Below are 15,447 nucleotides of genomic sequence, written 5' to 3'. Positions count from 1 at the left end.
TGCAGACAAAATCGGTTGTAAATATCGTGCAATAAATTATAAAAAAAAGTTTTATAAAGATGGGGGGTGGGGGGTGGGGTTACCATAGTGCAACTGTGTGGTAGATCACATCAGATAATCGACAATTGACAACTATCTGAAATCAAAAACCACCGGTTTTTGTAAAAAGTCTGATAGTGATGATGGTGATGATGGCAATGATGATCAGTGGTCAGACTAGCATACTGCTGTTGTAACATGTTTGAAAATTGAAATGAGTGACAAAAGAGCATTTCTCACTGAAAAAAAAAAAAAAAAAAAAAAAACTTTTCCTTTTAGATTTGGTGTATGCAGGCTACTTGATAGCATTTTTGCCATATTTGTTGATTTTCCAAAAATAAATATCCTAGACTGGATTCCCTTTAAATGCTTTTTATTTTCTGTATAAAAAAGCTGCTACTACAATAATAAAATAGTTAGATTTAATATTGCATACATCATCAGAATTCGTCACTTTTGACACACTAAACATGTAACAAATATTGCATAATTTAGCTTTTTCTTTCGCATAACCCTGGAGGGACTGAGAAGACACTGAAGTGTATAGGAAAATTATTGTTTACTACGTGTTATAAAATAATAATAATAATAATAATAATAATAATAATAATAATAATAATAAACAAATCTCTATTTACTGTACTGTGTTACTTTTTACAATGTTGTTCAAATCGATAATTTGAATCCCATTACAGAGACAGTCAGTCTCCCTTGGTTTTGAAACCTTTTCACTTCCTGTGCTTGGCTTTCGGTTCAGCCTCATCCCACTCCATCTGAGCAGCGAATAGAACTTCCTTGCAGAGTAGAGAGTTGTTTGTAAAGTACTGTACATCATGTACATTTTAGCCCCATACTGAATGCCCTTTTCTTTTTTTACCACAAAGAGAACTGATACCATCTGTACTGACCACATAACCCCTTGTGAATGGGTCCTACAATAATATGCACGCAGGTCTTGTAGTTTCTATAAAGCTTCATGTTTTGATGAATAATTAAAAAGTTGATTTCTCTATCAGACCAGGAAAAAACAAAAAAACATGAGCAAAATACTTACCTGTCAATCACGTCATGTTCTTCTAATGTCAATCCACTTTTTCATCCAATATGTGGTACCTTCAAAGGTAAGCCAGTTAGAATGGCTGTGCTCCTTCCTTATTTCACAGAAAGTCACGAATATCTTGGGTTTCACTGACTTCTCTGTTGTTGCACTTGCACTAAAAGCTAAAACATCGCCTAAATCGAGGCCTGTTGTTTATTTTGGTGGCATTTTAAAGGCCTTATTTGTTTATGCTCAGTATCAGAATTTTGCCAAATTTGCCCCCCTGTCATATGCTCATTGGCAGTCTTGGAGTTCTCAAGTCCAGTCTTCTGTATTGACGGATGTCTGGTCTTGGATATCCTTGGTCATAGGACTTCAAGTTGCAATACCTTGTACTGATAATTACATGATCCTGGCCTTGACAGTGACCTAACCTATAAAGCTTCAGCTCGCCTGCCTTGGCCTTGAGGATCTTGACCCTAGCCTTGGCCTAAGGGCTTTTATTCTAATAGAAAACAGATATGTATTAATGGTTCCCAACGTTTTTGGGTATGCAGATCCTTTCTGAACCTCCAAAAATTTTGCAGCCCATCATGTACTACTATCATAGTGACACACAGCCACTATAAAAGGAAATTCTGTACAGTTTTTTTTTTTTCCAGTATTGTGTGGAGCAATTGATAATTGATAGTGCAGCAATTGATAATGATGTCATACTGGAAACTAATTAGCTTACCTAATGAGATGGCTGGTGCTGTTTCAGCAATGTCACAGCCTGAATGTCCGGTTGGAGTTATGACACTTTTAGCCTTAATTCTGATTCCACATCCAGCCACTGTGCTACTTTGATTTGAACCCAACAAGCTGGCTACAAACTTTTGTTCGACAACACCTCGTAACGTACAATACAAGCGGTCGCGGCTCCTTTTCACTACCAATCCAAGTAAATCCCATTTCTAAGTATGTACCGCTGTATTTCCGAATTTAGTCTGTCTCTTGCAGAGTTTCATTTGATACTCCACTGCCACTTTAATTTTCACTCGCTTTCCTCTTCAAAGACCCTATTTTTATGCTGAGGGAGCAAAAATTAGAGTTTCTAAAAATTAACCTCAGATTTAAGGAGTTTATTCAGAAGTAGACACGATGGTTAAAATGTGGTATTTCTTAACTTGTCTGTTAGATAACAATCTATGCAGAGACTGTAATAGAGAATTATGCAAAACACGTACACATGAACATCCAACAGGTAAAATGTAGATGGCATAAATTACTCCTTTTCAAACACCCACTGCTGAGCAGAGTCATATTGCAAAATTCCATACGTATATAATGAGTCACAAATTCTAATCCAAATTAGACCAATATCAGAGTTTGCTGAAGTGCTATGATTAATTTGAAACATATACAGGCCAGTTATCCATGGCTCACTGATAGTTTAAAGCTCTTCTAATAATGTTTGGGCTTAAACGGCAGTGAGTTTGGTAGGGTGAGGGATATTCTAAATGTCTCTACACAGGCACATGAATAGAAGGAATTGGAATGATAATGTGACTGACATTTTTGGTAATTGTGAATGTAACTTTCTGCCAAAATTAACCAATATGACATAATTGAATTATTTCAGATTACTAACAGCCTGATGCAAACATGCTGAGTAATGGGTAAGAGTAACTGCAGTACCTGCTCCAGACATCTTTGGCGGATTTACTTCTCCCCCAAAAGAGTGCATTAAATGAACAAAAAAAAATCATTACTTTAAGATTTTAAAAATATATAATATTAAAAGTAAAAAAACCTTTCTTTTTCTATGTTATCATACCGTCATCATACTGTAATGACCCTGGCGATGGCATCGTCCTGTTTGTCTTGTTTGTTTGTTATGTCCTGTTTGGTGTTATGTGTATTGTAAGAGAACGGGACACGCTGTTAGAGTGTGCGTGTTAGAGTAGGGTGTGTGTGCGCATGTGTATGGGGTGCGGGACCCTCCCCAAGGCTATAAGTGGAGGGGGGGGGGGGGACCTCGAGGAGATTGTGCACAGACTTGGAAGTGAGTAAAGGACAGGGAATGTAAAGGAAAGAGGATAGCAGGAGCAAGGGAGAATGAGAAAATGACTGAGAAGTGAGGGAGCAGACCCAAACCAATAATTTATTTTTAACATGAGTTGGACATTAATTTGTGTTTTGCAGGGTACAGAACACATTTGAGAAACATGGCAAAAATGGGTTTGATTTAAAAAAAATAAAGTCTGTGGGGACAGAGACCCAAAGTAACTCAACAGACTTGCCTTTTCAGGAAGCATCTACTATTGTGTGATTCTGCTGAGAAAGACCGCTGGTATGCTTGATCAAGGCCCATGACCATGACAGCTTTAGACAGCACCCATCTTAAAGCATAAAACTTTTAATAACCTTCCAAACATGGCTGATACATGACACCAGTGGACAGATATAGGTGATATACAACAGTAGTGATGCTGAACGTTCTTTCAGCAACATACTGGTGCTTCAGCCAGATTCAGTAATTATAATGACCATGGCATAGATCTGACAGAAAAGTGTTGGGTGGGGCATTGGTTTTGAAGTCAAACTTCCCACACAGTCACTGATTTAGTCATCCTGGCACTAAAAATGAAACTCGTTCTGTCCATGACCATATATCTGAACATAGTCTGCAGATGCTAGTCTGTCCGCTGAAAAGAATATATTGTAAGTAGACCATTCAATGTTTATTCTGTTGCCAATCAATGATTAAAATCAGTTTATTTTGAAGAGCATTTCCTGTCTTTATTTTTCAATTCAAGTAGAAAATGAGTAAAATCTACCTTAGAAATAGTTCCATATACAGTACCTTAAAAAAAATTATTAATTAAAAGAAAAGCGATTTATAAATGTTGAATTGAACATTTCCATTGAAAGTTCAGTTTTTACTTATTCAATTCATTACACTTCTTGTAAATCTTGGTTTGTTCATTACATTTTTAAGTAAATTACTGCCCATTTTCATCACGACACAGAGCAAATGAGCCTGCCTTTAAATCACGCAGACCATTCCTCAGAAGACCTAGCAGTAACAAGTGACATAGCTGGGGTTTTTTTGTGTTTTTTTTTTTTAATCATCCTTTGTTATTCAAGGAAGTGACAGGAGGTATCCACACCAGATTAGTGCCACCGCTTCACATTGGAGAGAAAGATATTTGCATTATGTAATACCTGGTCACTTATGAAACTGACTTTATGGTTTATGGCTGGACAACATTTGAGAACTACTGGGCCAATTTAAAATTTAAAACAATGCAGGGCACAGCATAAGAAATTATACCATCGTACCTGGATGAATTTATGTTGAGAGAAGGCTATGGCAGGTACTGTCGAGATACTTTTCTAGATATTCATTGTAGCAGGGTGATTGCCCTTCACATGGGAAAATTTGTGTTGGTGTAATTTATATGTGAACAGGTTTGTTTTATGTGTTTTTTGGAGTTGTTATGTTTTATTAAATTATTGTTTACAGACAGGCCCTCGATTGAGACTTGCTGCCTGCTAGGTTTGGTTGAGAGGAAGGGCAGTGAGTGATTGGCTGTGCTGGTCCTCAATCAGCAGGTGGGCGGGTCTTGACTGAGTGTCTGTCAATATAAAAACATCCGGTGGGGATCGTTCTGGGTAACTGCAACGCCATGCGACACAAAGGGGTGCTGCGTACACTCAGGAGGAGAGCGCCTTCTCAGCAGGAACTACAGCTACGCAACCCTTAAACTGCAACACGGTGCTTGTGAAGGCAATGCCTAGCCAAGGCCATATGAAGCAGCAGGAGTCGTATGAATACCGGCTCATCAGTAGGTTAGTTTAGGGGATAGTGATCCCATGTAATGTATAGTGAGGGTTACGTAGTGTAGCCGGTTCCTGGAGCGGGTCGCCTCGTTTATAAGACTAGCACTCGTCCTGTGTGGCACCTTTTATTTGTAGTTTTTGTACTGTGCTTTATTTTGCCTTTTGTACTGTCTTCTGTATGTGTCCTCTGTGCATTACTATCGCTGGTAATGTCACATGACCCATTTGTTTACTTTTGTGTTAATAAATCTGAGCTGTGTTTCAACTCCAACTCCCATGTCTCTCTGTCTTGCTTATCAGTGGTTACCCACACACGTGACACGAGCACCCTGTCACACCCATTCACAGATCACACAGCTGTGCAGGCAGGGCAGGAGATGCAACTGACCGAAGTACAGACATACGGTAGACCAGGGGCAGTGGCAACAAAACATCCATTTAACTACACCCAAATCTTTTTTTTTTTTTTTTTTAAAAGCTGAAAGTTTAAGAGATATATATATATATATATATATATATATATATATATATATATATATATTTTTTTTTTTTTTTTTAAATATGTTTTTGTTCAAAATGGGATAGGAAAGCATTAGTTCCTGTAGAGATTAGGAGCTAGGGGGCATAGCGATTCAAAGCTGGCGAAAGTTATGAATTGATTTAAAGTTTCAATTTCAAACTGAATTTGAGTCAGGGGACTACCGATTCAGACTCATTCAAAATCTCAACATTTACATAAATGTTTAAACACGTGTGATTAGTTATTTTTATTGCAACAAAATTGTTGACATTTTAATTTTTTTTTTTTATTCTAGTGGTGTATGGATATCTACCAGTGATTTGCCCTTTTTTGAAAAGTAGTGTTGACCCATGGTGATATGCTATATATAGCAACACCTTCGTGTGACCCGTTTTGACCAATCATGATAGAGTATTTCAAAGATCCATTTTATAAGGAATAAATAAACTAATAATATCAGAAAAAATGAAAACTATACCAGAATGTTTTTTTTTTCTCTTGTCCCATGTTTCTTCATTTTCACCTAAAAATCAGGGTATTCTGCACAATACTCATCAAGTGTCCTCCTCTTGCGCCCATTTTTATATCAAAGCAATTGCAGTGTACACATTAAGTAAAAGCTTTTATTATATGTTACCTACCTAGTAACCTTCTTATTTCACAGTAGGAGCTTTGAATGACTGGTGCCATAACTGCAAATGAAAGAGCACAGTCGGTGCATGTCCTGATGATTGACAGTCATTTAAGTGAATGAGAGAATTCTAGTGCTGGTACCGACAACGAGATCTGTCAGAAATGACTGACAGTGAAATTGCAGTACTGAGCGACCATTCAGATAACTGACAGCTGACAGCGATCACTAGCCATTCACAGCGGAACAGAGACGGAACAGACAATAAAAGTAAAAACTGTACAAACTAGATTGGCTTAATTTAATATATTCATTGACTTGCTTGTATTACTGCTCCTTATCTTGATCATATCACAATCAACATAATGTACAAAGAAAAAGACCAAAAAACTGGTATGAAGTCTTACAAAGGTAACAGTTATTCGAACACCATATTATTTTCAGGTTTCATCTAGCTACCATAGGATGCTGTTACTTTTACATTGTTAGAATGACTGAGCTTAGCTTTGATAAAGGGTGGAATCTTCTCCCAAAAAAAAAACCTTTATCTCAAGTTAGTCTTCGTAGTTATTATTTTCTGATTAATATTGTATAATATCAATGACAGAAACTTGAAGCCAGAACGCCACATCTCTTGTATATTACTTTTTTTGCAACATTAAACACTGGGTGCATTTATCGCAGATCATAACAATTCATTGCTTTATTTGTACACTCCAGAAAGTGTTGTTCGCTTCTACAACTACCACACAAAATATAAAAACAAGAAATATCCGCCAAGACAGAAAACCCTCCCACAGCCAACAGAGTTCTAGCATCTCTGGTGAGGAGGGGCCAGGGAACGTCACCTGCACCTTCAAATATACAAAAGTGAGGGGGTCCTTAAAAGCACTAATTCGAGCACTGATGCAAAGGTATGTTTTCTGCACAAAAGGCTTTGGTTAACTTGAAAAGTTTCTCCTTTAAAGCTGCTCCCTTTGCTTTCATGATATTGTTTGGGATATTGCTCTGCTATACCTGCTTAAAACTTAATTTGGACACTTTTTTGCAGTTCTGTTAAGTATTCACCTTTATTTGACATTTGCTAACCACTTAAATTTTGCACTAGCGCCAATTCAAAGACGTGCACTGCTCACTTCCTATTTTCACAGCGAGTGGAAACAAATGGCAAAATTTATCGGTTTCATAAAAGTTATGATCACCGTGATATAGTCATATCCTTAGTTGTAAGTATACTGTGAAAATAAGTAAAAGTGAAGTATACAGGAAAGTTGTTCTTGCCTGTACCTGTTACAGTTATTTGCATGTTCTGATAAGAAGTGCTGTGTGCTGTATCTTCCTATCACTCTCCAAAACAAGAACAACAGTCGTTGGTCAATCCTTTTGTTACATCTAGCCTACAGTTTTTCACAAATGTTGCTCTTTTTTCTCTCCCACTGAGACCTGCAGTATATTGATTCTGGTGACTTTTTCCATTTCTCATGGCAGTCATTCTTCTTAGTTAATGCTTCACGCACACATTTCATTAAACCATGGATTAGAGCCAATGCTGACACATAACTGCACAGATGGAAGTACAGATTAGCATACCAAAGTTATGGTCACCAATCAAATATGATGCATCTAGGAGTGGTGGTGTTCACTGTGTCAAATGAGCCTGATAAATACATTAAATTCAAAGTGTTTTTTTGTGTTGGTTTTTGGGAAAATAAATAAATAAATAAAAACAAATTAATTAATTAAAAAAAAAAAAGAAATGGAAGGCTGGAGCTGAAGAGATGGCCGCCAGAAACTGGAGGACCTCCTCGGTGGTCTTGCGAACTAAGGCTAATGCCTTGTCTGTGGGGAGTTTGGCCACCAGGTGGTGCGTTGTCTCTACCAAGAGGGAGAGGAGAAACCGGCCCAGGAGAGGAAGGTGAGGAGGAGGCAGCAGAGAGGGGGAAAGGTGAGGAGGAAGCAGAAGGAACCAAGGTGGTGCACCCTGTACATTGCCTATGGGCATGAGGACGGGGACTGCCCAGAGCAGGAGCCAGAGGATGAGGAGCCCGAATGTCCTATGCCTGAGAGGGAGGAGCCAGAGCACCCAGCACCCAGAAGGGGGGAGCACAGGTGTCTACAGCCCACAAAGGAGGAGTCGGTGCGTCCACAGCTCCAGAAGGGGAAGGCAGAGCGTCCACAGCCCAAGTCTACACCAGCAGAGGAAGAATACCTTCTGTTCCCACCACCACCAGTAGAGGGAGAATGCCTGCTGGTTTCTCCTCCACCGCAGTGGGAAGAGTACCTGCCATTGCCTCTCCAGGGTCCCATCCTGCCGTCGGCTCCCAAGTGTCCAGCGTCGGTGGGAGGAACCCTGCGAGAGGGAGAGCAGCACCAGTCCCCTGCAAGTGAGGGAGAGCCACACCAGTCCGCTGCAAGTGAGGGAGAGCTGCACCAGTCCCCTGCAAGTGAGGGAGACCCACACCAGACCCCTGCAACAGGGAGAGACTACACGCCGTTCCCACCTCCGTCGCTAGGAGACAACATGCTGCTCCCACCTCCATCGCCAGGAGACTACACACTGACTCTGCCACCTCCACCGCCAGGAGCAGAGCAGCAGGATCTGCCTCTGCCTCCGCCACCTCCAACGCCAGGAACAGAGCAGCAGGAGCTGCCTCTGCCTCCGCCACCTCCACCGGCAGGATCAGAGCAGCAGGAGCTAACTATGCCTTTGCCACCTCTACCGGCAGGAGCAGAGCACCAGGAGCTGCCTCTGCCTCCGCCACCTCCACCAGCAGAGGGTGAATGCCTGCTGGGTCCCCATCCACCAGCAGAGGGTGAATGCCTGCTGGGTCCCTGTCCACCAGTAGAGAGTGAATGCCTGTTGGGTCCCTTTCCACCAGCAGAGGGTGAATGTCTGCTGGGTCCCTTTCCACCAGCAGAGGATGAATACCTGCTGGTATCACTTCTCCCACCATCATGAGGAGAGGAGCTGGAGCTGCCTCTGCCTACAACACCACCAGGGAGAGATGAGCAGGAGCTGCCTCTCCCTTCACCAGAAGGACCAGGACTAGATGCTGGTTGATGTCAGGTATGCTTTGCACAAGGGGGGGATATATGTGGCAAAGTGTCCTGCTACTTATTTGTGTTGTATGTTACATGTAGTGTGTTAATGTTGGTGTATAGTCATTGGTACACGTGATATAAATGGGTCTGTGTACCATGAGTGGTTTAAAATGTATATTGTATTTAGGCACGAGGATTGCACAGCACTTCACGTGCAGGTAAAATGTAATAATATGCGAGCACAGGGAATTGCACTTTATTAATTCACTTGCAGTTGTACTGAGACTCCAACTAAATGATTGATTAGCAATCGAGTCTTGGTACAGCTGCATAAAAGCAGCATGTTTTCATTCACTCTGGGTTGTGTGTTTGTCCTGTTTTGGTGTGCTGTTTTTCTGTTTAAATCTTTTATTCTGTTTATTAAATGCTGAGCACAGCTCAGCTTCATCAAAAATCCACATCTCTCTGTCTGAACTGTTTTATTTTTCCGGATTTGACGTCACCACTCAATTAGCCTTGTGACAGTTATATATTTATCCAGCGTACTTCACTGTTAACATGTGTTGGATTTGTTATGTATTTATAATACTCTTCAGTGACTTCATGTCTTAAGTTGAATTTTTAAACTAAAAAATATATATGTTATTGTGGCAGAGCAGAGCTCTGCCCTGTATAGATTGGCAGGGATGGGGTTAAATTCCCCTCCTTGCCTGGGCTTATTGTGTTCAGGTGGCTGGGGTTGATTGGAGTAATTAACGATCAATCAGCACCCAGCCACCTGACATAAAAAGAGGCCTCAGCTTCCCATTAGGGAGAGGAGGGAGCTGAGCAAGCAAGCAAGCAAGCAAGCAAGCAAGCAGATAGATAGATAGATAGATAGATAGATAGATAGATAGATAGATAGATAGATAGATAGATAGATAGATAGATAGATGGATGGTTGTGCTTGCTGTTTTTGGTTTGCTGTTTTGTGATTTCTGAATTTTCTGATCCAGTGAAGGCATCGCCCAGCCTGGAAACCTTTATTTTTGTAAGTTTTGCTCTGTGTTTTGGTAGCTGTGTTTAAATACCTTTGTTTTGGCCCTTGTGCCCTTTTATTTTGTGCTTATTTATAATAAAAGTATTATTTTTTTGAACTGCAGTCTGTCTCTGGGCCTCTATCCACTCACCAGCCTGTCAGTTATATTTAGGGCTTCTGAATTTCGGCTTGAACCGATAAAAACTGATACAAAAAAATTAAGTGGTGTATAGTTAACACCAAAAAACCTCCAGCAAAACACTGGAAATGGTTACTCAATTCATGTTAATTTCACTCCTTTCCCATTTAACAAAAAAAAAAAAAAAAAAAAAAACTACTACAAAAAACAAACTACCTTTCCTAGTGCAGTTGGCCAATATCCCTCCTTCCTGACTTATCGTATCTATCATTGATTCATTCTGAATACTTTAAAGCCACCCCAAATACTGATTGCCAGCGAATTCCTACACCTCTATTGAAGGATTGTAACACGCTTGCAAGATTTAAAATGAGAATACAATTAGAAGGCTTGTTCGGTGGATTTAAAGCTATATTACAGAATTGCAAATTGTGGCAAAATTTTGAATAAATGCTGTAACGGGTGATGTGTTACATATGCGGGTCAACACTGAATAATCACCGAGTCAGACACAGAGCCTCGGTGTTGGCATGGCGCACAGGCACGCAGATTTAATAAACACACAGGCTGGCACTAGGGTACCAGCAATGGTAGCCCTAGTGTCCGATTTAATAAAGAAAACAAAACAAAGCTAAAGAAAAATAATAAATTGGCACACATGGTGTGCGCTCGCCTCATTAACAGAAGTCCCGCTCCAGAAACCTACTACACTATGATACTTAAATATTAAAGTTACTTGTTGTTGGTCCTCAAAGGATAGAATGAAAAGCTCACCATTTTTTGTCAGTTATAAAATAAATAAATAAATACTCTAAATGCTCAATCAGAAACTAGATTTTGGCTGATTCCTTTCTTATATAGTCATACCTTAGCTAATCTACTCCCATCAGCAAAATAAATAAATCAAGTTTTAGAACCTAATGATATTAAATAATGTTAAATGGATGATATAAACTCGTGGAGGCATCTCTTGTGCTAATATGAATCATCCCCCAAAGTAACCCACGTTATTTTTTTATTCATGTAAGTATTTCTTAGCAGACACCCTTATCCAGGACGACTTACAATTGTTACAAGTATCACATTCCAGATGAGAACAGTTATAAAGTACAATAAAATCAGTAAAAAATAAGATGAAATTTAAATAAGACCAAAATAAATACAGTAGATAATTATATTTAAGACTAAGCAGTTAAACGTGTAGTAAAAATATTTGCTTCTACGAGTAAATTCCTTTAAGAGCACTAATAGCAATTACAAGAAACGTGAATATGGATACCTTTAAGAGTAAAATCAAGTATAAGACACAGAGAATAGTTATTAACAGCAGTAGTTTAACAGCAGTAGTTGAATGCGGCAAGGTATGGAGCAGTTCTGTGCAGGTACAAGTTGATGCAAGTACTGGTATAATTGGGTGCCATATAGTCCAGTATAGTCAACAGTTGTGAGGTTTACAGATGCTGTTTGAATAGGTGTGTCTTTTGGAGGTACACCTACAGTATTCCTAAAGCAACACTGTGAATCAAATGCATGAAAAAGGTTTAAAGTACTTCTCTTTCTTTGTATTCAAATTCTGTTAGTGAAACAAAAAAAGGTACAAGGAGCAAAAAAAAAATGTGTTGTTTCTATTCTTCACACCCTAAGAAACTAGTTTTCTGAGGATTTTGCTTCAAGAACACTGAATAGAAACACAGTTGGCAATATAGTAAATATACATGTACATAGTGGAATTTGGTGATGTGATAATAAATATCCTTTCACTTTCTAAAAGCTCTGTCACACTTATTTGCCAGCTTTCTGTTCCCTTATTTAAAACCATGGAACCAAGCAGTGGCACTGTGGCCTGAACACAAGCTTGTTATATGCTTTGACATGAGTTAATAATTTACCCAGCACCCCCTTCAGAAACTGTTATAGTTGTATGCAGTTAAAATGGTTTATTCCTTTGCACTTGCTTTAAAAAAGGGCCCAGACTTTTTCTGATCCCTAGTTGAAAGTACAGCAATTTTTTTTTACTGCAGTAACACAGGCTAGCATATTCTATGTTTTTAGTTTTCTTTTTTTCACAAACTCAGCAACAAAGACTAAGATCACCCATAGCTATTAAAAAATATTTTTTGTTGCCGTTGTGGGGACTCAACTGTGTTTTGAAAGTATTACTTCCATTCTCAGAGGGCTTCAATAGCTTTTCTAAACATGCTTCCTCTGAGCAGCGATCGCCAAAGTGGACTAGTGGGTAAAGCTGTGATCGTTTGTTTTTTTATTTACTGACAATTTAAACCTCAAATAATATTGGTGCCTCAGGTGTGATCTCTCCTGTGTGAATTGGGTTTGAGTTATGGTCCTGTAAAAAGGTACAAAACTGTATTTAATAGCATTTTCTTTCTTTTTTTGGCAAATATCTTATTTCTTCTACTTATAAAAAGAAAACACTATTAAATACAGTTTTGTTAAGTGCGATTAGCAGTTTTTCAAAGTTTTGATTTGGTCCCAGCCCTACAGTATTTCAATTGAGACATATTTCAGAAATGTGAGCGGTAAAAGAATGTACATGTGAAACACAAATTGAATGACAACACTTTATGACATTTTAAGTATATATTTCATATAAATTATTTTATCTGAAGATAATTAGAGCTTCTGATTTTCGGTATACAGCCAATAAACACTGGAAACACTCTGGAAATGGTTACTCAATTCATGTTGACGTCACCCCTTTCCCATTTAAAAAAATAAAAACCTGCTACAAAAAAACAAAAGCAAACTACCTTTCCTGGTGCAGTTGGGCAATATCCCTCCTCCCTGACTATCATTGATTCGTTCTGATTCTGAATACTTTAAAGCTTCCAGTTACTGAGGATTTAAAATATAACTGCAAATTGTGGTGAAATGTAAAAAAAAAAAGCCTAAACACACATACCCCAGAAGAAGGATTTTGTTGTGGAAGACAGCAAAGGAAAGTAGATGAAACTTAAATGTGCAAGTACTGTCGAGTTACTGTACATATTTTGACAGAAAAAAAAAAAAAAAAACACCCAAGCATTTTGGAAAGTAACTGAAAACAATAATTTCATACAGTACATAAAACGCAAAAGCCCAGAAAAAAAAAAAAAAAAAAAAACATTTACATAAAACTCAAAAATAGTAAAAAATAAGAAACAAAAAAAATAAATAACAGAAGTGCTACACATAATAAACTGTATGTTGACATTTGATAATTGAGACCACGCGCTTTGAGAAAAAAGCTACAGAACAGTTTATTATCATGTGGATATGAACATCTTCAGATATTTGCAGTTTATTGGGGAATATAGAATTCAAAAGAACTGGTCAAATTTGATAATTCTCTAATAGTTTTCTCTTTTAATTCACAGCTTTCTGAAGTATATCTTGTTTATTCTTAAGCATTTCTGAGAGATGTAGATGGGAAGCACACTTTGTCTCTCAGCTGTGTTGAAAATGACAGTGACGTCTTGCTGGGGTGGAGTGATTGGGAAAATATGGTCTTAGTGTTCATTCATTGCTTGTCTTTTTATGACTATTTCTTAACAAATAATACAAGGATTTGATGAGGGTGCTTCCACTAGGGACTGATGGGGAAAACACCAAAACAATTTCACTTCTGAGATGAAACATATTGGAACTGAAGACCCTGAAGATGAAAGACCTGCAATCCTGTTTACAGCAGCAACCAGATCTTGGAACAATAACAGCAAGGTCAGAGTGTACACTTAGGGGTAGATTATTAAAGTGTTGAGACTGTCACAATATTCACAAACAAGTCGGAAGTTGGTTGAAATGTTCTAAGCAAGCGCAATGCTATTTGTGACGTTTTAGGGAACGCTTTGCGGCAGCATTTCTTCTTTGCGGTTCAAGCTTAATAAATATGTATTTATGGGCGTTCCTTCATTCATTTGCAAAAAGGGGGCGGGGATAGTGCAAATGAGGGTTCTCAAATGTTATAATGAGATGCACGGAAGTCGCCAGCAATTGCGACACTTACAATTGCATCAATTTGTGAAACATGTTTTAAACAGTAATTGTTGCTGGCATTTCCCAGTCTGTTTTTTCTCGTGCATTGCCAGTTGTGTTCAATGTATTTTTGAGGCGAACACCCAAGTACCTAATTTTCATGAAAGGCGGGTTTGAAAACCTTGAAAACAAATTTCTATGACATTTCAAGTTTTCCCAACGTGTTGGGAGAAATAGACTGCACACATGTGCTACTAACCCCTCCAGCTCCTTCTCCACATCTGTATCGGACCATGATCTATTTTGTGTAAATTGTCTAGGCTACTAAGTAGGCCAAGTTAAAAAAATAATAAAAATTAAAATAAATTTTAAAAAACCCGCTAAAATCATTTAGTTTCAATTAAAAATAATATTTTATTTGCATTGTACATCAACATAATGTAATGTGTAGCCTACCCAAAACACATTATGTTATTTCAGCACAATGATGTATTTCAAATACATCGAGAACTGTAATGTGTGTTCAATTTTATTGTATTGTTTTTAAACCCTATATATATATATAAAGGTAGGGGCGTGGATCAGAAAAGCAGTCAGTATCTGGTGTGACCACCATTTGCCTCATGCAGCACGACACGTCTCCTTCGCATAGAGTTGATCAGGCTGTGTACAGATCCTTGCGACATGGGGCCGTGCATTATCATGTTGAAACATGAGGTAATGGCAGAGGATGAATGGCACGACAATGGATGTCAGGATCTCGTCAAGGTATCTTTGTGCATTCAAATTTCCATCAATAAAATACAATTGTGTTCATTGTCTGTAGCTTATGCTTATACCCTGGTAAGGATGACGAGCACGCAGATGAGCTTCCCTGAGACGGTTTCTGACAGTTTGCATAAATTCTTCGGTTGTGCAAACCCACAGTTTCATCAGCTGTGCGAGTGGCTGGTCTCAGAATATCCCGCAGGTGAAGAAGCCAGATGTGGAGGTTCTGGGCTGGTGTGGCAACAGCTCAGGTGGACATTCCTGCAGTCAGCATGCCAATTGCACGCTCCCTCAAAACTTGAGACATCTGTGGCATTGTGTTGTGTGACAGAACTACACATTTTAGAGTGGCCTTTTATTGTCCCTAGCAGAAGGTGCACCTGTATAATGATCATGCTGTTTAATAAGCTTCTTGATATGCCTCACCTGTCAGGTGGATGGATTATCTTGG

Source organism: Polyodon spathula, chromosome 2, assembly GCF_017654505.1.
Source record: "Polyodon spathula isolate WHYD16114869_AA chromosome 2, ASM1765450v1, whole genome shotgun sequence".
Taxonomy (NCBI): Eukaryota; Metazoa; Chordata; class Actinopteri; order Acipenseriformes; family Polyodontidae; genus Polyodon; species Polyodon spathula.
The sequence above is the reverse complement of the archived record's forward strand: the minus strand, read 5'-3'. Positions refer to the sequence as shown.